Source organism: Mustelus asterias, chromosome 10, assembly GCF_964213995.1.
Source record: "Mustelus asterias chromosome 10, sMusAst1.hap1.1, whole genome shotgun sequence".
Lineage (NCBI taxonomy): Eukaryota > Metazoa > Chordata > Chondrichthyes > Carcharhiniformes > Triakidae > Mustelus > Mustelus asterias.
This window is the reverse complement of record NC_135810.1, coordinates 114,655,718-114,680,097: the sequence shown is the minus strand read 5'-3', so window position 1 is coordinate 114,680,097 and position 24,380 is coordinate 114,655,718. Positions and strand designations below refer to the sequence as shown.

At 46.0% G+C, this 24,380-nt stretch overlaps 1 protein-coding gene across 3 annotated transcripts in view; it reads left to right on the top strand.

Annotated features, from left to right (window-relative positions):
• Positions 1–24,380, top strand: part of LOC144499889 (uncharacterized) — an 89,972-nt gene that overhangs the window by 49,963 nt on the left and 15,629 nt on the right. For 2 of the 3 annotated variants that reach the window (XM_078222523.1, XM_078222526.1), the window contains one exon: positions 339–3,141. The exons of the other annotated variant lie outside the window; for it this stretch is intronic. The gene's annotated coding sequence lies outside the window, so the exon portion shown is untranslated. Of the gene's footprint in view, positions 1–338; positions 3,142–24,380 lie in introns of those variants that run through there. 3 annotated transcript variants of the gene reach the window in all.

Genomic DNA, 24,380 nt, shown 5'->3' with positions numbered 1-24,380 from the left:
AACAGGCCCTTCGGCCCAACTTGACCATGCCACCCCTTTTTTTAACCCCAAAGCTAGTCCCAATTGCCCGCCTTTGACCCATATCCCTCTATACCCATCTTACCCCTGTAACTGTCTAAACACTTTTTAAAAAAACAAAATTGTACCCGCCTCTCCTACTACCTCTGGCAGCTTGTTCCAGACACTCACCACCCTCTGTGTGAAAAATGTGTGCTGTCGTCCCACAAACTAGTATTTACTTAATAACGCTGTGTCCGTTGCAGGTGCCTGTTGCGTGATGTGGGGCATTTGTTTCTCATTTCTGTGTGTTCTTCCCCCACTTGCCCCCCCCCCTCCAGTTTACAGTCCTCTTCCACCAAAAGACCTGTCGGAAGTAAATCGAAACGATCGTCGAAAAGAGACTGGAAGAGTGAGATGGTTGCTGTCCGACTTGAGACATTTTGGATCCTCCCTCGGGTTTCTTTCCTGGGGCACTGGTTATGCTTCAGACATGTTTTTAAACTTCCTGTCAAATCTGCTTTTGTTATTGGTTTGGAATATGTCCGTGGGCCTGTCTTGATGAGGTGGATTTTCACGTCTGTCTACGTTTGGCAAGCCTCCATTTTCAAACTATATCCTTCACAAAGCCATTATTCTCCCCGTGTCTGCGTGGGTTTCCTCCGGGTGCTCCGGTTTCCTCCCACAGTCCAAAGATGTGTGCGTTAGGTTGATTGGCCATGATAAATTTCCCTATAGTGTCAGGGGGATTAGCAAGGTAAATACGTGGGGGTTATGGGAATAGGGTCTGGGTGGGAATTTTGTTGGTGCAGGCTCGATGGGCTAATAGCCTCCTTCTGCACTGTGGGAATTGTGTAATTATAGAACAGTAGCTGTAAGTGCTGCGCATTAGAAATTCAGAGCATTGCACAATTACTGTCTTCGCATTACAGCTGTATATATAACTTGACATAATTGGGAGATTTTGACAGAAATGTTGAACTTTGAAACACCTGTGCTTAATTGTATAGTTTTGATAGGAAGTATCTCAGTGTGCGGCCCATGTGGCTGAATAGGCGAATTGTTGATAAAAATGTGTTGAACACAAGAGTGTTGGGTTCAAAGGCTTTAGGCATTGGTGATTGGTCATGTGCAACTACTGACTATCCAAAGAGTCAAACATTAGGGGTGGCTGTTCGTGTTACTAGTGTGTGAACAATTAATTCAGTCATAGCGCGGTGCTCTTATCAGTGGAGGTTTTATTTTCAGCAACAACTTGTATTTATATACTGCCTTTACGTGTAAAATTATCCCATGGTGCATCATGAAACTGCTTCCCAGGAGCTGGAAAGTGAGATTAAAATTTAAAGTTTATTTATTAGTCACAAGTAAGGCTTGCATTAACACTGCAATGAAGTTACTGTCAAATTTCCCAAGTCGCCACATTCCGGGTCAATGCACCTAACCAGCACCTCTTTCAGACTGTGGGAGGAAGCCGGAGCATCCGGAGGAAACCCACGCAGACACGGGGAGAACATACAAGCTCCACGCAGACAGTGACCCTAGCCAGGAATCGAACCTGGGTCCCTGACGCTGTGAGGCAACAGTGCTAACAACTGTGCCACCCTGAGCGGCTAGTTCCTTTAGATGGCGCAGACATGATGGACTGAATGGCTCCTTTCTGCAGTGTAACTTTTCCATGGTTTGAAGATTGTGGACCAGACAAAATTTGATCCTGATCCACATTTGATATTAGTCCCGTTACCCCCCCACCCCCCCCGCCAAAAAAAACTTGGTAAAAGATGTTCAAGGAGTGTCTTAAAGAAGAGAGAGGCATAAGAGGGAATTCCTGAGCTGGTGGCTTGGACAGCTGTAGACACACTCACCAACGGTGGAGCGAAGGAAATTGGGTTCCACAGGGGAACACAATCCGTTAAATCCATTGTTATTTCTTTAGACATAGCAGACCGAAGAATGTCATATAATGGCACAGTGGTTAGCTGGGCTGCCTCACAGCATCAGGGACCTGGGTTCGATTCCAGCCTTGGGTCACTGTCTGTGTGGAGTTTGCACATTCTCCCAGTGTCTGCATGGGTTTCCTCCGGGTGCTCCGGTTTCCTCCCACAGTCCAAAGAACATAAGAAATAGGAGCAGGAGTAGGCCATCTAGCCCCTCGAGCCTGCCCCGCCATTCAATAAGATCATGGCTGATCTGAAGTGGATCAGTTCCACTTACCCGCCTGATCCCCATAACCCCTAATTCCCTTACCGATCAGGAATCCATCTATCCGTGATTTAAACATATTCAACGAGGTAGCCTCCACCACTTCAGTGGGCAGAGAATTCCAGAGATTCACCACCCTCTAAGAGAAGAAGTTCCTCCTCAACTCTGTCCTAAACTGACCCCCCCTTTATTTTGAGGCTGTGCCCTCTAGTTCTAGCTTCCTTTCTAAGTGGAAAGAATCTCTCCACTTCTACCCTATCCAGCCCATTCATTATCTTATAGGTCTCTATAAGATCCCTCCTCAGCCTTCTAAATTCCAATGAGTACAAACCCAATCTGCTCAGTCTCTCCTCATAATCAACACCCCTCATCTCTGGTATCAACCTGGTGAACCTTCTCTGCACTCCCTCCAAGACCAACATATCCTTCCGCAAATAAGGGGACCAATACTGCACACAGTATTCCAGCTGGTTAAAGATGTGCAGGTTAGGTGGATTAGCCATGGTAAATGTGCAGGTGGACCTGGGTAAGATGCTCTTTCGGAGAGTCGGTGTAGATTTATTGGGCCAAATGGCCTCTTTCTGCACTGTAGGGATTTCATGGTTCTTCGGTTGAGTGTCTGGTGAGTGTCTGGAACGAGCTGCCAGAGATAGTAGTAGAGGCAGGTACAATTTTGTCTTTTGAAAAGCATTTAGACATTTACATGGGTACGATGGGTATAGAGGGATATGGGCCAAATGCGGACAATTGGGACTAGCTGAATGTTTTTTTTAAAAAAAGGGCGGCATGGACAAGTTGGGCCGAAGGGCCTGTTTCCATGCTGTAAACCTCTATGACTCTATGTTCATATAATGGCAGGCAGGCCTTTTACAGAACCTCATGTTTTCAAAGTGTGAGCATTTACAAATATTGGGCTGGGATTCTCCAGTCACACTGCAGTACGTGATTTGATTTGATTTATTATTGTCACATGTATAGTGAAAAGTATTGTTTCTTGCACGCTATACAGACAATGTAAACGGAGATCTGGCTGAGCGCCAAATTCTCCAGTCTCGCTGGCAGCAGGGACGAGGCCAACGAGATTGGAGAATTCCAGCCATCATTCACAATGTTTACAGAAGATTTTCTATGACTTCATCTACATCTTCACCTTTTGATGTGGCAATAGAGTAGCAACATTTCTAGGGATTTGATGTGGGGTTTTTTTAGGCTGAAATGCTTATTTTCTCCTCAGTAAGTTGTCCATTGTTGACTTGCTCATTAGAGTGGGGGGAAAATATGGGGGAGCATTCTGGAGTTTAGTGCAGCGTGACGGGACAGGGCAAGAGGGGCTCTCACTTTATCGTGTTCGGAGGAAAAGGGTTAGAGTGACGGAATCCACCCAGCCTCCGTAAGTTAACATTTATTATTTAAAAACCCTCCTAACTCCTTTCCGTCATTTCACTTGACGTCAAATCCCTCCTGCTTTGAGGCAGGAACGCTGTCAGATTTTATTCCATTACTAGTTTCATTTGCCACAGGTACTGGCAGCCTCGACTCAGTTTTTGCATTGCACCCTAATTCAAAGGATGCACAGTAAGAAGTCTCACAACACAAGGTTAAAGTCCACCAGGTTTATTTGATACCATGAGCTTTCGGAGCGCCGCTCCTTCATCAGGTGAGTCTCATCAGGTGATCACTCACCTGATGAAGGAGCGGTGTTCCAAAAGCTTGTGATACCAAATAAACCTGTTGGACTTTAACCTCGTGTTGTGAGACTTCTTACCATGCCCACGCTGGCATCTCCACATCAAAGGATGTAACTCATGTGATGGTCACGTTTTAATCGACAAAAGAAACTGCTCTCAATATTTATTGCTGGGGTTGTTAAAACTGGGAATTACTGTTATTACTTTAATATGTGTTATAGTGAGCACAGCCTGATGAGGAATTCTGCTAAATTGTCTGAATTGATCACAAATGGCCTCTAACGTGCAAATAAAATAGCTTTGAATTTTTACTCTTTGTCGATGTCATTAATTTAAAGAAATATGCAACAGGTAGGTAATTTTATTACACTTTTGTTCAGCAGGAGAGAGAAGATATATTCCATCCATTTGCTTTGACAAAGGGTCATCTGGACACGAAACGTCAGCTCTTTTCTCTCCTGGCAGGTGCTGCCAGACCTGCTGAAATTTTCCAGTATCTTTTCCTTTGGTTTTATATTCCATCCATGTGTTTGAAACAGTTCAGTGCAGTGATGGACCACCTAGGCTCGTGAGTAGGCCGCATGTGCAGCCCTCCATCACCTCAGTGGGCCACAAGATCAAAATGGGGCTTGTTCACCAACCATGACCCCATCAATAAGATTAAATATGCACCAAGTATTTCATAATGAGGCGGCACAGTGGTTAGCACTGCTGCCTCACAGTGCCAGGGACCCGGGTTCAATTCCCAGCGAGGGTACATTCTGTGTGGAGTCTGCACGTTCTCCCCGTCTCTGTGAGGGTTTCCTCCGGGTGTTCCGGTTTCTTCCCACAGTCCGCAAGACCTGCTGGTTAGGTGCATTGGCCATACTAAATTCTCCCTCGGTGTATCTGAACAGGTGCTGGAGTATGGCGACTAGGGGATTTTCACAGTAACTTCATTGCAGTGTTAATGTAAGCTTACTTGTGACACTAATAAATAAACTTTTTAATGATTAACAGAAATTGCTTTACTCATTCGTAAACAGGAAAAGTACTGTAGTCAAATGGTAAAAAGCCAAATAAATATTTACACCTACCTTTTACGCTGCAGAATAGGTGTTAGGAATTAGACAAATCAACAAGAAAGGATTACTGCTTCAATCCGAGGAGGCAATAAACTCAGTACCATGACAGTGGTGGTTGCCCGGGTGACAGACCCTAATCTTAACTCTGCGCAGTGAGCCATAGCATTACAAACAGACGGATCTGCCATTTTGGAGTATTGGTATTGCGCGCAGCAAGGTAATAATAACGGAAAACTACAGCGAATGAGCTTAAAATAGAAAATGTCTTGTGGGCCGCACTCAGAACCTGCAGGTTGCCCACCACTAGTTTCATGTTTCCTTTGGAACAGGGAAAGCCAAGGGGATATTTGACAGAGATGTTTAAAAGTCATGAGGGTTTTCGGCCAAGTAAGTAAGGAAACCATTTCCGATGGCTCAAGGTCGATAGCCAAGGGGCACAATTTTAAGATGAATGGCAAAGGGATCAGAGTCGAAATGAAGGAAACGTTTTTAATTATTGTCACTGGATTAGTAATCCAGAGAGCCAGGGTAATGCCCCTGGAGACCCGGATTCAAATCCCACCACAGCAGATGGTGAAATTTGAATTCAATAAAAAGTCTGGGAACTCAGTGCCAGGGACCTGAGTTCAATTCCGGCCTCGGGCCCACTGTCTGTGTGGAGTTTGCACATTCTCCCCGTGTCTGCGTGGGTTTCCTCCGGGTGCTCCGGTTTCCTCCCACAGTCTAAAGATGTACAGGTTAGGTTGATTGGCCGTACTAAATTACCCCTTAGTGTCAGGGGGATTAGCAGGGTAAATACGTGGGGTTATGGGGATAGGGCCTGGGTGGGATTGTTGTCAGTGCAGGCTTGATGGGCTGAATGGCCTCCTTCTGCACTGTAGGGATTCTATGCATTCTTTTCTATGTAAGCAATGATCATTATTTGGGAAGCAATGGGATGGTGGATACAGATGGGATGGTGGATACAGATTCAATCTTGGCTTTCAAAAGGGAACTGGAAAAAGACAACAGAATATTGCAGGGATATGGGGTTAAGAGCAGGAGTGTGAGATCCGCCATGCACAGACTCAGTTGACTGAATGGTGGCCTCCTGTGTTTTATTAATCTATGACTTGGTTTAATTGGGCAGCACAGTGGCACAGTGATTGGCACGGTGGTCTCTTCGAGCCAGGCACCTGGGTTTAATTCTGGCCTTGGGCAACTGTGTGGACTTTGCAAGTTCTTCATGTGTCTGCGTGGGTTTCCTCCGGATGCTCCAGTTTCCTCCCAAGCTCCAAAGATGTGCAGGTTAGGGTGATTGGCTATGCTAAATTGTCCTTTGATGTCAGGGGGATTAGTGGGGTAAATACGTGGGGTTATGGGGATAAGCTTGGATGCGATTGCTATCAGTGCAGGCTCGGTGGGCCGAATGGCCTCCTTCAGCACTGTAGGGATTCGATGATTCTATGAATTCGGAAAAGACTGTAACAGACAGCACTTGCCAAACACCACTGATTTGTTTTTGTGCGTGTTGCAGAGTTTGCTGTGTAAGAAAAGCACCCCCATCATGCAGATTGCCTTTAAAAGGTGTCGGGTCCATTCATTCCTCAGACTAGGCGTAGGCAGCACTTGGTACGATTTTTAAAAATGATTTTCTTTATTGAATAAAACTTAAAATTAACATGACAGAAATGAAAAGAAAGAGAAAAGTTAACTTTGCTTTTTCACTGCCAGCCTCCTGTGCTAATCTCAAATACTCACTGAACTCAAAAACAAGCCCTCTGTGGAATTCATTGCCACAGAGGGCTGTGGAGGCCGAGACGTTGAGCGTCTTCAAGACAGAAATTGATAAATTCTTGATTTCTCGAGGAATTAAGGGCTATGGGGAGAGAGCGGGTAAATGGAGTTGAAATCAACCATGATTGAATGGTGGAGTGGACTCGATGGGCCGAATGGCCTTACTTCCGCTCCTATGTCTTATGGTCTTATGGTCTTAAGACTCAATACTGAGCTGAAACCACACACTGAAATGCACAATGTATGTTATTCATAATCTGTGTTATTGAAATGGCAGGTACAAACTGTGTCCCTAACTTTCATAAACAATTGGCAGCCGTGTGGCCATGAAAGCTTCTGTTTTGGCTTGTAAGAAAGCCTGTTTATCTTGCATTGTACTTTCAAAGAATACAATCAATTTCTAAGCTAATCCCAGAATGCCTGCTGAGTTTAAAAATGTGGCCAAGTTAGCTTTGAAGCTTCGCGTAGTTAGTTATACAGGCAGAAATATCTTAAAATGAAGTCTTTTAACTGAAGCAAACCATACAAAGAATCGCACAAAAGGGGAGGCTGCATTTTGAAGAGCACTTTCAAGATGGGCGGCACGGTAGCACAGTGGTTAGCACTGCTGCTTCACAGCTCCAGGGTCCTGGGTTCGATTCCCGGCTCGGGTCACTGTCTGTGTGGAGTTTGCACATTCTCCTCGTGTCTGCGTGGGTTTCTTCCGGGTGCTCCGGTTTCCTCCCACAGTCCAAAGATGTGCGAGTTAGGTTGATTGGCCAGGTTAAAAATTGCCCCTTAGAGTCCTGAGATGCGTAGGTTAGTGGGATTAGCGGGTAAATATGTGGGGGTAGGGCCTGGGTGGGATTGTGGTCGGTGCAGACTCGATGGGCCGAATGGCCTCCTTCTGCACTGTAGGGTTTCTATGATTTCTATGAAGAGTTTGACCCAGTTAGCTACCTTTTTGACCTAACTGCAATAATGGGGGAAAGACAACTCAGCAGTGGCAAAGTTTGTACCGTGCTGAGGGAAAGATCTAGCCCACACTGCTGTTTCAAAAGAAAAAGGGAAAGATCTGGAAAGAGACCCAGTTCATGGAACTCCACTGATTGACCCCTCTGTTCAATATCTGCATGAACTATTTCAAAGTTGCTGTGCTACTCGGGCTGACTGCAAATTTCTACTTTCTCAGAAGACTAAGGAAATTTGACATCTCAGCTACGACTCTCACCAACGTTTACAGATGCACCATAGAAAGCATTCTTTCTAGTTGTATCATAGCTTGGTGTGGCTCCTGCTCTGTCCAAGACTGCAAGAAACTACAAAAGGTTGTGAATGTAGCCCAATCCATCACGCAAACCAGCCTCCCATCCATTGACTCTGTCTACACTTCCCACTGCCTCGGCAAAGCAGCCAGCATAAATAATGACCCCCATGCACCCCGGACATTCTCTCTTCCACCTTCTTCCATCGGGAAAAAGATACAAAAGTCTGAGGTCATGTACCAACTGACTCAAGAACAACTTCTTCCCTGTTGCTGTCAGACTTTTGAATGCCTTGCATTAAGTTGATCTTTCTCTACACCCTAGCTATGACTGTAACACTACATTCTACACTCTCTCCTTTCCTTCTCTATGAACGGTATGCTTTGTATAGCGCACAAGAAACAATACTTTTCACTATGTTAATACATGTGACAATAATAAATGAGATCAAATCAAAATTCAGAGCAGGACTTGTCTATCAGCCGAGGTTTGGTGTTAGGGTAAGGAAAACCTATCTTGAGAAGTCTGAGTAAGAACATTTGGGTTTGTTGGTAAACTGGCACAAACACAATTCCTCTCTCATTTCTACATGTGGCTCAATTATAAATAAGAGTTAAAATGTGTTTCACAAAAAATGTTATTCAGAAACATCAACTGTTTGAGATTTGGGAACTGGTGGCATAGTGGTATTGTCACTGGACTTGTAACCTCAGAGATGCAGGGTAATGCTTTGCGGACCTGGTTCGAATCCCACCATGGTAGATGGTGAAATTCAATAAAAATCTGGAATTAAAGGCAGGATTGTCCGATCTCATTTGTTCCACCCCGCTGCAAGTGAGAATGGAGAATTTGGCACTTAGCCAAAACTCCATTCACTGCAGCGGGACTGGACAATCCCAGCTGTGGGTGAGATCAGTGGTCTCCAACATAAAAGTCTAATAGTGACCCATTGTCATAGAAACCTATATGGTTCACTTAAGTCCTTTAGGGAAGGAAATCTGCCATCTTTACCCAGTTTGGCCTATATGTGACTCCAGATCCACAGCAACGTTCTTGGCTCTTAACTGCCCTCTGAAATGGCCCAGCATGCCTCTCAGTTCAAAAGCAATTAGGGATGGGCAATAAATGTTGGCCGTGCCAGCAATTCCCACACCCTATTAAATATTTTTATTTTAACTTGACATTTACACGTGCAAAGTGTAATAAAATTTAGCTAGTTTAATCCGGAGATAGAGTGGTGTAGAAATTCCACAAATGTTTTCCTGTGAACTCACTGTAACTTCAACAGAAACCTGGAAGCAATGACTAAAATCATTGGCATTCTTTCAACCGAGGTTTGACCATATTTAGGGTACCTTGACTAGCTCTGATCTCCATCTCAAAAGCCAACATAAAGGAACTGGCGAAAATGCAAAAATCTTTTACAAGGATGATAGCAAATCGAAGAGATTATACCTATCAGGAAAGATTGAATATTCTGGACCTTGTTATTCTCTCAGGAAAAGAGAAGTTGACCTAATAGAAATCTCTAATATCATGAAAAGGTTCGACAGGTTAGATGTGGAGAATCACAGAATCATACAGTGCAGAAGAAGCCCTTCAGCCCATCGAGTCTTCACCGACACGTGAGAACCACCTGATCTACCTGCCTGATCCCATTTAGCAGCATTTGGCCCATAACCCTGAATGTTATGGAGTGCCAAGTGCTGATCCAGATTCTTTTTTAAAGGATGTGAGGCAACCTGCCTCCACCGCCCTTTCAGGCAGCGCATTCCAGACCATCACCACTCTCTGGCTAAAAAGGTTTTTCCTCAAATTCCCCCAAAACCTCCTGTCCCTCATCTTGTACCTGTGTCCTCTGATGACTGACCTTCAACTGAGGGGAACATCTGCTCACTATCCACTCTGTCCATGTCCCTGACAATCTTGCACACCTCGATCAGGTCGCCCCTCAGTCTTCTCTGCTCCAATGAAAACAGCTTGGGCAGAATTTTATGAGAATGATTCCAAGTGTCCAGCTAGCATGAAAATGGGAGAGTTTCTGATCCATTTGTTGGGTGAGTTTTCACGCCTAATTTTATGCACTTAATCATTGAAAAAATGTTCTAGACTGTTTCTAGCTGCTGCAGGCAGTGGGCTGGGCTTAATTTGCCAGCCGGCCTATGCAGGGAGCTACTGTGCATGTGATTTAGCGCATGCTCAATAGCAACTGCAGGGGCCTGACAGCGAGCTACTGCAGGCAGCCGCAACTCACAACGCATGGGCACCTAACCCCCGCCGCCTGTACTCCCTATGCCCCCCCATCCAGACTGATCAGATCCCCCCTCCCCTGATCCAATCACAACTGCAGAGTGTCAGTGTCCACCCCCGATCCCGTTGCAGAGTGCGCATCATCCCTCCCCCACTCCCCATGGGCCTCGCCTCCTGCCTTAAAGGGCATCCCCTTGCCCTTGGCCTCCCGTTCCACGAGTGAGGCCAACACGACTGTTCCCCATTCATAGGAAGCAGATGTTTTGCACACTGGAGAGAACCTCTCTCGGCGAGGCCATAAAGGCAAGTGAGCCTTTGATTGAGCTCACTAAACACATGCAAATGAATATTACAATATATTTAAATAAATTATGCGGCCTCTTTTCCAATGAGAGGCTGTTTTCCTTTTCCAGTGAGAGTTTGACCTCGCTGTAAAGTGCAGAAAGAGGCCATTCTGCCCATCGAGTCTGCACCGACTCTCTGAAAGAGCAGCTGAGCCAGAACCACCCCTCTCAATTCCCTTTACCCCACATATTTACCATGGCGAATCCACCTAATCTATATAACTTTGGACATTAAGGGGCAATTTAGCATTGCCAATCCACCTAACCTGCACATCTTCGGACTGTGGGAGGAAACCGGAGCACCTGGAGGAAACTCACACAGGCACGGGGAGAACGTGCCGACTCCACACTGACAGTGACCCAAACCAGGAATCGAATCCGGGTCTGTGGCACTGTGAGGCAGCAGTACTAACCACTGTGCCACCATGATGTATTCAGATAGCTGTTCCTCATGTGCAGCACGGTGGCACGGTGATTAGCCCTGCTGCTTCTCAGCACCAGGGACCCAGGTTCGATTCCCGGCTTGGGTCACTGTCTGTGTGGTGTTTGCATATTCTCCCCGTGTCTGCGTGGGTTTCCTCCGGGATGCTCTGGTTTCCTCCCACAGTCGGAAAGACGTGCTGGTTCGGTGCATCGACCCAAACAGGCGCCTGAGTGTGGTGACTAGGGGAATTTCACAGTAACTTCATTGCAGTGTTAATGTAAGCCTTTCTTGTGACTAATAAATAAAACTTTAACTTTAACATGGGAGTCTCAACAGTGAGTGTTGACATTCTATTTAACTGCAGGGTATTGTAGTCCAGTCCAACTTTATCCTGACCAGATCATTCTCTCTCGCTCACCTCCCAAAAGACTAACTGTGGAGCAATCAGGAGTAGAGGGAGGAGACGGTTTGTCCTTCTCTATTTTAACAGTGAGCTATTACTTGGTGATTCGAGCCAGAGATTTGTTCCTTCACTATACAACAGGAATGGGATCTTCCTGGTATCCGAATCCAAATGTACGGTTATTAAAGCAAAGTTTGCATTTGCCGATTTTCGTAATGCAGCAAGTAACATGCGTAATCCCCATAATATGACGGGGTTGCTCACTGCCAAACACCCACTGAGATGAATTCCCAGATAATCTGCTTTTAAAGAAAATAGGCTTGACAACACATAATCACCCCTTCACTGATTTATCTAATCTCCTCTTCTTTTCTAATCTTTTCATCCCTGTTTAATGACTTGCATTCTTGGCATCGAACCTTCGTGCTGCTCAGTTTGTGGTGTCAATTACAGCAACAGCTAGCCAAAGTCGAAAGAGTGATGCCACCAAACTGCAAACTTGGATAAATCTGCCTTCCTCAGTGTGAAAAGACTGAAAGAATTCAACCTTAGCTGCAGCAAGGAGCATCATAGAATCATAGAATCCCTACAGTACAGAAGGAGGCCATTTGGGCCATCGAGTCTGTACCAACCACAATCCCACCCAGGCCCTATTCCCGTAACCCCACGCTGCTTCAATTTTCACTGAATGCAGCCAATTTCAGATGTGAGGTTTTAACATAGAAATATAGATAGGAGCAGGAGGAGGCCATTCGGCCCTTCGAGCCTGCTCCGCCATTCATTACAATCATGGCTGATCATCCAACTCAATAGCCTAATCCTGCTTTCTCTCCATAATATTTGATCCCCAAGTGCTATATCCAGCCACCTCTTGAATGCATTCAATGTTTTGGCATCAACTACTTCCGAGAAACATGGAAAAACTACAGCACAAAACAGGCCCTTCGGCCCCACAAGTTGTGCCGAACATATCCCCACCTTTTAGGCCTACCTATAACCCTCCATCCTATTAAGTCCCATGTACTCATCCAGGAGTCTCTTAAAAGACCCTATTGAGTTTGCCTCCACCACCACTGACGGCAGCCGATTCCACTCGCCCACCACCCTCTGTGTGAAAAACTTCCCCCTAACATTTCCCCTGTACCTACACCCCAGCACCTTAAACCTGTGTCCTCTCGTAGCAGCCATTTCCACCCTGGGAAAAAGCCTCTGAGAGTCCACCCGATCTATGCCTCTCAACATCTTGTATACCTCTATTAGGTCTCCTCTCATCCTACGTCTCTCCAAGGAGAAAAGACCGAGCTCCCTCAGCCTATCCTCATAAGGCATGCCACTCAATCCAGGCAACATCCTTGTAAATCTCCTCTGCACCCTTTCAATCTTTTCCACATCCTTCCTGTAATGAGGCGGCCAGAACTGAGCACAGTACTCCAAGTATATAGCTGCATCATTATCCCCGGACTTCTAAACTCAATCCCTCGATTGATAAAGGCCAGCACACCATACACCTTCTTAACCACCTCCTCCACCTGCGGGGCCGATTTTAGAGTCCTGTGGACCCGGACCCCAAGGTCCTTCTGATCCTCTACAGTACTAAGAGTCTTTCCCTTTATATTGTACTCCTTCATCCCATTTGACCTGCCAGAATGGACCACTACGCATTTATCTGGGTTGAAGTCCATCTGCCACTTGTCCGCCAGTCTTGCATCCTATCTATGTCCCTCTGTAACTTCTGACATCCCTCCAGACTATCCACAAGCCCACCAACCTTCGTGTCATCGGCAAACTTACCAACCCATCCCTCCACTTCCTCATCCAGGTCATTTATGAAAATGACAAACAGCAAGTGTCCCAGAACAGATCCCTGGGGCACACCACTGGTGACCGACCTCCAATTAGAAAAAGACCCATCTATACACACTCTCTGCCTCCTTTGGGCAAGCACAGTAAGAAGTCTCACAACACCAGGTTAAAGTCCAACAGGTTTAATTGGTAGCAAATACCATAAGCTTTCGGAGCGATGCCCCTTCGTCAGATGGAGTAGTTATCCTTTGGGCAAGCCAGTTCTGGATCCACAGGGCAGCAGCCCCTTGGATCCCATTCCACACATTCCCCATTCTCTGGGTGAAGAAATTTCTCCTCACCTCAGTTCTAAAAGGTTTACCCATTATCCTCAAACTGTGACCCCTAGTTCTGGACTCCCCCACCATCGGGAACATTCTTTCAGAATCGACGCTGTCGAAAGGGAGAGAGGGACATTTTGGAAGAAAATCAAAAACCCATAGCAAGTGCGATATTCCATATCTTCAATAAATGCGAGTGTGTAAAATTTTTTTTTTAACCCATTCAAAATCATTTTTGGGCAAAAACAAGACTTTGGATGCAGGGGGGATATGGTGGGGGAGTTTTTCGAGAAGCCTTGCATGGGGGACCTTATCAAACGCCTTGCTAAAATCCATATAAACCACATCTACCGCTTTCCCTTCGTCAATGTGTTTAGTCACATTTTCGAAGAACTCCACCAGGCTCGTAAGGCACGATCTGCCTTTGACAAGGCCATGCTGAGTATTCTTGAGCATACTAAACCTCTCTAAATGCTCATAAATCTTGTCCCTCAGGATCTTCTCCATCAGCTTACCAACCACTGAGGTTAGACTCACCGGTCGGTAATTTCCTGGGCTATCCCTATTCCCCTTCTTGAAAATAGGAACCACATCCGCAATCCTCCAATCCTCCGGCACCTCTCCCGTCTCCATCGACGACGCAAAGATCATCGCCAGAGACTCAGCAATCTCTTCCCTCGCCTCCCACAGTAACCTGGGGTACATCCCATCCGGACCTGGCGACTTATCTATCTTGATGCAATTCAAAGATTCCAGCATAACCTCTTCGTTAAAGTCCACATACTCAATCTTTTCAGACCACCGCACGCCCACAGTACATCCACCCATGTCCTTCTCCTCTGTGAAAACCGAGGCAAAATACTCATTAAGCACCTCTGCCATTTCTACTGGTTCCGTACAGATTTTCCCGCCTTCACCTTTTACATTACCTTTCCTGTGGTAATGAATTCCACAGGCTCACCGCTCTTTGGGCGAAGAAATGTCTCCTCATCTCCGTCCTAAATGGTCTACACCGAATCCTCAGACTGTGACCCCTGGTTCTGGACTCCCCCACCATCGGGAATATCCCCCCTACATCTAAAGTCTTGTTTTTGCCCAAAAATGATTTTGAATGGGTTAAAAAAAAAAATTTACACACTCGCATTTATTGAAGATATGGAATATCACACTTGCTATGGGTTTTTGATTTTCTTCCAAAATGTCCCTCTCTCCCTTTAGACAGTGTCGATTCTGAAAGAATGTTCCCGATGGTGGGGGAGTCCAGAACTAGGGGTCACAGTTTGAGGATAATGGGTAAACCTTTTAGAACTGAGGTGAGGAGAAATTTCTTCACCCAGAGAATGGGGAATGTGTGGAATTCACTACCACAGAATGTAGTTGAGGCCAAAACATTATGTGATTTCAAGAAGAAATTAGATATAACTCTTAGGGCTAAAGAGATGAAGGGATATGGGGGAGGAAGGGGGGGAATAAGAATATTGAATTCCGATGATCAGCCATGATCAAAATGAATGGCGAGGCAGACTCGAAGGGCTGAATGGCCTCCTCCTGATTCTAGTTTCTATGTTTCTATATGTTTCCCTGTAGTGCCTTGCTGTGCTGTGGTACGGCCTTCACAGGTAGCAGACACCATCTGCTAACTCAGCCAGGTTAGCAGGAGCCTGACCAGAGAGCCTTGCTTGCAGGAGCAGCACAACTGAACCCGGAATCTAATACAACACCAACTATTGAACAGCTCACAATGAAGGAGAACACTGGCTGATCTTTCTCCGTTCCAAAAGCTCATGATACCAAATAAACCTGTTAGGCTTTAAACTGGTGTTGTGAGACTTCTTACTGTGTTCACCCCAGTCCAACGCCGGCATCTCCACATCATGATCTTTCTTTCAGCAGTCAAAGGTTGTTGAGAATAATTGCAATGCCTATGCTGCTGCTGTAGTTCATGGAGGTGCCGTTGCCTCCTCTCCTTACTCCCAGTGGTGGAGTGGTACCTCTCAAGCTATATAGAAACAAGATAAAAGGTAAAGTCGCTATAGTCAGAGATGACCAGGGCTGTTTAAGTTTATTTATTAGTGTCAGAAGTAGGCTTACATTAACACTGCAATGAAGTTACTGTGGAAATCCCCTAGGAAACCCACGGAGAACGTGCAGACTCCGCACAGACCGTGACCCCAGCTGGGAATAGAGACAGGTACATGGATGAGAGGGGTGTGGAGGGATATGGTCCAGGTGCAGGTCAGTGGGGCTAGGCAGAAAAATGGTTTGGCACAGGCAAGAAGGGCCAAAAGGCCTGTTTCTGTGCTGTAATGTTCTATGGTTCTATGGTTCTAAGTCCAGATATGCACAATATCAGTGGACATGCAGAGAAATAAAGTTACACCTTTCCTTCCCTCAGATAGAGACAATTGCTATTCTTCCCGATGCTAAACCTCTCTACAACCTGTTCAGAAAAGCTTTAGATCTTTCCAGTCTAATCCTCTGAAAAGCTTGTAATTTATAATTGATTACGGCGTGACAGGCATTCTTGTGGACAAGAGATTCAGAAGGATGAATTTGTTCGCAAAACAAAAGAGGGCAACTTGTTTGCATCCTGTTCTTGCATTGTTCCATTCCTTATATTGCCTAACTGACTCCCAATTTAACTATGAGAGCTAGCTAAGAGGGATAGCCTGTGCTTTTAGCAAACAGCTTGACAAGGGTGTCAGCTTAATTGTGCTTTGACGTATTAATACTAAAAGCATCATGGGAGTGAGCAATTTCTAACCATTTTATTATATGAAAAGAAACAAAAGGTTTTAATTATGCGATATTTGACCAAATCCCAATTCGATGTCTGTACGTATGGACAACCAGGGTGCCTCAGAACTACCCTCTAGTCTAGAGTAACCTAGCAAATCACTTTGGTTTCAGGTTGGGGAATAAGTTGCCAGCAATATCCAAGTCTCGAGAAGGAATTGAGAATGGAACAGTGGATGGTGCATGAAGTCGGTAAATATACCTCTTGAGGCTGGTATGAGTCAAAATACAGTCAGGCTTTATTCTCACAAGCTTATGGGAGAACTTGACCCCTTGAAAGCGGAAGCCAAGGTTCTCCCTGAACACAAGAAGCGTGGACCTTTATACATCAGGGTTCCCAATACAAGTCATGAAGCAAAGTCCAGTTAACAGTCCTTGATCATAAATTATAGTTCCTTTAACAGCTTCTGATAGTCTCTGGATCATGGTTAGAGACTATCTGGTATCCTTGGGTCATAAAGCACAATTCTCCAGGTAGGTGTAGTCAAGGTGCCACCTCTGGTCCCCTGCTCTTCCCGCAGCTTTTCCTTTGAAGTGACTGTGTGTGATTGCAGCTGTCCCAGTGGGAGTCCTCCTTCAAACGGCCATTCTCGCACTCTACCATTTGGTAGCTGCTTCCTTTGTTTAAATCATAGACAAGCCTACGGGAAAAGTAAGACTTTCAACCCAACATCTATATTTAACTGTCTGTTTTATCAGAATGATACAAACAAGCGAGGGAACCATGAACAAATGGCTTATACTACTAAAAGTTAAAGATGAAAGACATGAACAAATGGCTTATACTACTACCAGGAGCAATATAAACAAAGGGGTGACTAGCCATAAGGAAGGGTTATGTTTGTGATACATTCCAGGTACAAAGTTCAACCTTTTAGGTACAAAATACATTGAGTACAAAAAAACATTAACCCTTTCCCTTCTTCAGTGCATTTTCTTCATCAGTTGTTAGGGAGCTCAATACCCGATTCCTTTTTGGCAAGGTGATATTCCTCCGGTGTTTCACTCCTCTGCTTGCCCCTTAGAGGGTATCGGTGTGATGATACTGTACCTTTAAGAAATGTATTTGTCATGTTTTTTTGTACAGGATCGGTTGTAGATGTTTGCTTTTAACATCAGAGCCGTTCTGTCTGGATCCAGCAGCATTGCGTTGTTACTGCAGCCACATAATTGATCTTAATTGATGCAGTGTTTGTTTTGATCTGAATTAATGCAGAGTTCTGCTATTTTGTGTTTTCCCCCGGGATATTTCAGAGTGGGGCTTGATTAGGTTGATTGACAGGTAAGAAATCATAGAAATCATAGAAATCATAGAAACCCTACAGTGCAGAAGGAGGCCATTCGGCCCATCGAGTCTGCACCGACCACAATCCCACCCAGGCCCTACCCCCACATATTTACCCGCTAATCCCACTAACCTACGCATTTTAGGATTCTAAGGGGCAATTTTTAACCTGGCCAATCAACCTAACCCGCACATCTTTGGACTGTGGGAGGAAACCGGAGCACCCGGAGGAAACCCACGCAGGCACGAGGAGAATGTGCAAACTCCACACAGACAGTGACCCGAGCCGGGAATCGAACCCGGGACCCTGGAGCTGTGAAGCAGCAGTGCTAACCACTGTGCTACCGTGCCGCCCCCATAAGGTCATATGACTGGGTACAGCTAGGTTTACACAGAGGACTCAAGCTCAGTCTGTTTTTTGGGAGAGGTCTCTGAGGTCTGGAGACCGGAATCTATGAAGAAATAAGCCTTTTTTCTCTGAGATCCTACTATTTGAGGAATTGAACTTTCTCTGGAAGTTGTTGCATGAGAATGAAAAGACCAATGTCTGTCTGCATCACTCTTCAGAAGTGTGAGAAGGCTGGAAATCTATTACCCACATAAGCATCTCTGGTTTCTGCGCGAACTGGTTCTAAGCAAGGGACTCATGTCTGTGGGGGTATTGCTAAATTGAAACAACAGAGATAGCTAGCTGTTAAGAATTATACCTTGTCATGTTTAAGTATTTTAATTGGTAAAAGTTATGTTAACCCTTTTCGTTATTATTCTAACTGTGTTCTTAAATAAAGTTTGTTTTGATTAAAGCTTCCTAGTGGGTCATTGGAATCATACCTGGAGTGAAACACCTTATGCTCACCCTAATGCTAAATTCAAATGTAAAGGTTGGGTCTGGGCTAACTTCACAAAATACCTTGGAGTTTCTGACCTGCTCCTTAACACTGGTTTAAATGGAATTAATGAACATGTCTACAGCAAAGCTAAACAGCAAACAAGGAGAACCCCCAGCGGGTTTGTTCAACTGATCTGTTTACTGGATCAGCTGTGATATGTTTCAACTCCCTCCTCCTATCTGTCCACTGTGTCTGGTGCCAACCTATCTATGGAAAGGCCTACCTGGTCGTTAAGCAACACGAGGAATAACTTTGAAGACCCATTAGTCAGAAGGAGATTTCTGTGGAATAAATTAAGAAACAGATTCAATACATCGTATGTACGTCCTATACTGCATGGTATGATTTGGGGTAAAAGGAGGCTATTTGGCCCATCATTCCTGTGCTGGTTCTCTTGCTCTTTCCCTATAGAACATAGAAAGCCACAGCACAAACAGGCCCTTCGGCCCACAAGTTGCGCCGATCACATCCCCACCTCTAGGCCTATCTATAGCCCTCAATCCCATTAAATCCCATGTACTCATCCAGAAGTCTCTTAAAAGACCCCAACGAGTTTGCCTCCACCACCACCGACGTCAGCCGATTCCACTCACCCACCACCCTCTGAGTGAAAAACTTACCCCTGACATCCCCCCTGTACCTACCCCCCAGCACCTTAAACCTGTGTCCTCTCGTAGCAACCATTTCAGCCCTTGGAAATAGCCTCTGAGAGTCCACCCTATCCAGACCCCTCAACATCTTGTAAACCTCTATCAGGTCACCTCTCATCCTTCGTCTCTCCAGGGAGAAGAGACCAAGCTCCCTCAACCTATCCTCATAAGGCATGCCCCCCAATCCAGGCAACATCCTTGTAAATCTCCTCTGCACCCTTTCAATGGCTTCAACATCTTTCCTGTAATGAGGTGACCAGAACTGCGCGCAGTACTCCAAGTGGGGTCTAACCAGGGTCCTATAAAGCTGCAGCATTATCTCCCGACTCCTAAACTCAATCCCTCGATTAATGAAGGCTAGTACGCCATACGCCTTCTTGACCGCATCCTCCACCTGCGAGGCCGATTTAAGAGTCCTATGGACCCGGACCCCAAGGTCCTTCTGATCCTCTACACTGCTAAGAATGGTACCCTTCATTTTATACTGCTGCTCCATCCCATTGGATCTGCCAAAATGGATCACCACACACTTATCCGGGTTGAAGTCCATCTGCCACTTCTCCGCCCAGTCTTGCATTCTATCTATGTCTCGCTGCAACTTCTGACATCCCTCCAAACTATCCACAACACCACCTACCTTGGTGTCGTCAGCAAACTTACCAACCCATCCCTCCACTTCCTCATCCAGGTCATTTATGAAAATGACAAACAGCAAGGGTCCCAGAACAGTTCTGGTTAAAAAAACACACTTCCAAGCATTTAACTAATTTCTTTTTGAATGTTTTCTGCTTGTATCAGCCTCTCAGATGAAGCATTCTGGATCATAACAACATGTAGGTCAATGTGTATTTAACCTTTAGCTGGGAAAATGGTGAGGAATCCTACACTTACGGTGAGACTTACAGAGGGAGGCACTATAGCGGTCATGAAACTGGGACATTTGAGGAGTGCAACATTTTGATTTCATTTATTATTGTCACATGTATTAACATGTGAGTATTGTTTCTTGCGCGTTATATAGACAAAACATACCATTCATAAAGAAGGAAACGAGAGGGTGCAGAATTTACGATTACAGTCATATCTAGGGTGTAGAGAAAGATCAACTTAATGCAAGGTAAGTCCATTCAAATGCCTGACAGCAGCAGGGAAGAAGCTGTTCTTGAATTGATTGGTACGTGACCTCAGGCTTTTGCATCTTTTTCCCGAAGGAAGAAGAGGGAAGTGAGAATGTCCGGGGTGCGTGAGATCCTTAATTATGCTGGCTGCTTTGCCAAGGCAGCAGGAAGTGTAGACAGAGTCAATGGATGGGAGGCTGGTTTGCGTGATGGATTGGGCTACATTCACAACCTTTTGTAGTTCCTTGCAGTCTTGGGCAGAGCAGGAGACATACCAGGCTGTGATACAACCAGAAAGAATGCTTTCTATGGTTCATCTGTAAAAGTTGGTGAGAGTCGTAGCTGACATGCCAAATTTCCTTAGTCTTCTGAGAAAGTGGAGGAGTTGGTGGGCTTTCTCAACTATAGTGTTGGCATGGGGAACATGACAGGTTGTTGGTGATCTGGACACCTAAAGACTTGAAGCTCTCGACGCTTTCTACTTCGTCCCCGTTGATGTAGACAGGGGCATGTTCTCCTTTATGCTTCCTGAAGTCGATGACAATCTCCTTCGTTTTGTTGACATTGAGGGAGAGATTATTGTTGCCGCACCAGTTCACCAGATTCTGTATCTCATTCCTGTACTCTGTCTCATCATTGTTTGAGGTCCGACCCACTACGGTGGTGTCGTCAGCAAACTTGAAAATTGAATTGTAGGGAAATTTGGCCGCACAGTCATAGGTGTACAAAGAGTATAGTAGGGGGCTGAGAACACAGCCTTGTGGGGCACCGGTGTTGAGGATGATCGTGGAGGAGGAGTTGTTGCCTTTCCTTACTGATTGTGGTCTGTGAGTTAGGAAGTTCAGGATCCAGTCACAGAGTGAGGTGCCGAGGCCCAGGCCACAGAGTTTGGAGATGAGATTCGTGGGAATAATAGTGTTGAAGGCTGAGCTGTAGTCAATAAAGAGGAGTCTGACAAAAGTGGCAAGCAAATCTGTTGTTGGGACCGCAGTAGAATCTTTGGGCTCAATTCTCCTGTCTTGTCCACCGCCACTGCCAGCAAGGACGGAGAATTTGGCGCTCAGGCAAATCTCCATTCAGTGCAGCAGGAATGGAGAATCCCAGCTGCAGGCAAGGGCTGAAGAATCCCAGCCACCATACCACTCACTCACTGTTTCTTTATGGCACCAAGAATGGATCTGGAGACAAACAGTTCCATCTTCCGTCTGACTCCTGGCTGGATGGGCCATTTGCCAAGGAGGTTAAGCGGCTACCATCAGCTTTGTCGATCATGAATATATTGTTGGCAATAAGAATTCGACACAAGGTAGTTTCCAAATGTCACTCAGTGGGTGGGACTCATGCCCTGGTGTTGGAAGACAGTGGGGTGAAGAGGGGTGGGGGGGGGAGGGGGGGGTGTGTGGAGAGGTGGGGGGGGGGGGTGGGTGGAGAGGTTGGGGGGGGGGTTGGGTGGAGAGGTGGGGGGGGGGGGGCTGATTTTATAGCCTCGCTCATCCTGAAACCATAAAATCCCTCCCGATGTCAACGGACCAATCCATTGTATTCCACTCCGATTCCCATGGTAGGTGGGATGGTAAATTTGCGGCCAGTGTTTTTATAATTGCACTCCAGGGACCAAGTTCAGGCTGGCAGTTCAGTGAGATACTAATGGCGGGGTGGGGTGGATGAAGGAGATGGTGTTGTGGGGGTCTTGCTTCCCTTTGGATGAGGTGTGAAACGATGTCCCCGTTCAACCCTTCGAGGCGATCACCAATGATACCGACTTAGCCGTAGTGCAAAATGTAAGGATGTTGACCTGAAGCGCTAACTCCGTTTCTCTCTCCACAGCTACCGTCTGCCCTGCTGAGCATTTCCAGCAGTTTCTGTTCTTATTTCAGAGCTCGACCTGGTGCTCTGGCTAATATTTATCGCTTAAGCAGTGTCATAAAATTAGATAGTCTGGTGGTTAGCACCGCTGTCTCACAGCGCCAGTGACCTGGGTTCGAATCCCAGCTTGGATCACTGTCTGTGTGGAGTTTGCACATTCTCCCCATGTCTGCGTGGGTTTCCTCCGGACGCTCCAGTTTCCCCCCACAGTCCAAAGATGTGCCGGTTAGGTTGATTGTCCATGCTAAATTGCCCTTTAGTGTCAGGGAATTAGCAGTGTAAATACATGGGGTTAAGGGGATAGGGCCTGGGTGGGATTGTTGTCGGTGAGACTCGATGGGCCAAATGGCCTCTTTCTGCACTGTAGGGATTCTATGGTCATTACTACTTTGGGGGTTTCTGGGACCTTGCTGTGCTCAAATTGGCAGCCATGTTTCTTATGTGGGGTGGCACGGTGGCACTGTGGTTCACACTGCTGCCTCACAGTGCCAGGGACTCAGGTTCGATTCCCGGCTTGGGTCACTGTCTGTGTGGAGTTTGCACATTCTCCCCGTGTCTGCGTGGGTTTCCTCCGGGTGCTTCGGTTTCCTCCCACAGTCCAAAGATGTGCGGGTTAGGTGGATTGGTCATGCTAAATTGCCCCTTAGTGTCAGGGGGACTAGCTGGGGTAAATGCATGGGGTTATGGGGATAGGGCCTGGGTGGGATTATGGTCAGTGCAGACTTGATGGGCCACATGGCCTCCTTCTGCATTGGAGGGATTCTATGATTCTATGACAAGAGTTAATTGGCCGTAAAGTGCTTTGAGATGCCTTAAGATCATTGAAGTCATGATCAAAAGGCAAGTCTTTCTTTTCCACCTGCCCAAATACTGTCCCTGTGGAGAGGGTAGTTGGGGGTAGTCTCTGAATTCACTTCACTTTATACAAGAGTTGAGGTCGACACAATCAGAATCTGATGATATCGATTGAAATGGTGGTATCAAAAAGCTAGGAGTTTCCTTTACTCCAAACCGTTGCAAGCTCTTACCGTCAGGGAACGCGGGGCCGCTCGCAGTCTGCTCTCCTTTTAATTACTGTGAAGGTTTATAGCTCCTCTGGCCCAGACCAGTCTGTGGTTGTTTGCCACATTCCAGATGGGTTGCCATGACACCTACCTTCCCTGCTGAGATCTGTTAGGTGAGCGATTACCAGCCGCTTCCTGAATATAACCCCTCAGGTTCATCGCGTTGGAAGAAAAACCTCAAATCAGAGGGAGGAGGCCCTTTCCACAGGAAATATGAAGCAGCAGAACTTCCATATATCTACCCAGAGTTCTCAGCTGGATGAAAGATGTCATGGCAACCAGGAGGCCAGAGTCAGCGAACCGGAGCTTTGTTATGATCACAGAGTAAGAAAGCAGCGACAGAACCATCACAGTAATTAAAAGGACAGAAAGGTCCCATCACAACAACAACTTGCATTTATATAGCACCTATGAGACAATTAAATGTTTGAGTATTATCAAACAAAATTTTGTCTTTTAAAAAGCATTTAGACAGTTACATGAGTAAGATGGGTATAGAGGGATATGGGCCAAAGGCAGGCAATTGGGACCAGCTTAGTGGTAAAAACTGGGTGGCATGGAGGAACTCCTTGCCACAGAAAGCTGTGGGGGCAGAGTCGTTGTGTATGTTTAAGGCTGAGATGGATAGATTTTTGATCCGTAAGGGAATCAAGGGTTACGGGGAAAGGGCAGGAAAATGGACGTGAAGAGTCAGAACAGCCATAATCCTATTGGGGCGGCACAGTGGCACAGTCGTTGGCAATGCTGCCTCACAGCGCCAGGGACCCAGGTTCGATTCCTGGCTTGGGTCACTGTCTGTGCGGAGTCTGCACGTTCTCCCCGTGTCTGCACGTTCTCCCCGTGTCTTGCTCCAGTTTTCTCCCACAGCCCGAAAGACGTGCCGGTTAGATGCATTGGCCATGCTAAATTGTCCCTCAATGTACCCAAACAGGCGCCGGAGTGTGGCGACTAGGGGATATAGGAAGGCAATGTGAACTCCCTGATTGAGCTCATCATTGCCTGCCCGATCAGGGAGTCTTTGTTGTATATACAATTGGGAGCGTCAGGTCTCCTGGCACTTTGAATGCTGACTCAGAGCTTGTGACACTCTATGAACTGTAATAGAACTTGTAAGTAAAAAGAAATCTGGTGAAGGGATATTGGCCTCTGCTGACTTATTTCAGAGGCTGTGCAGGGTTTTGTAAATAAGGTTGGGA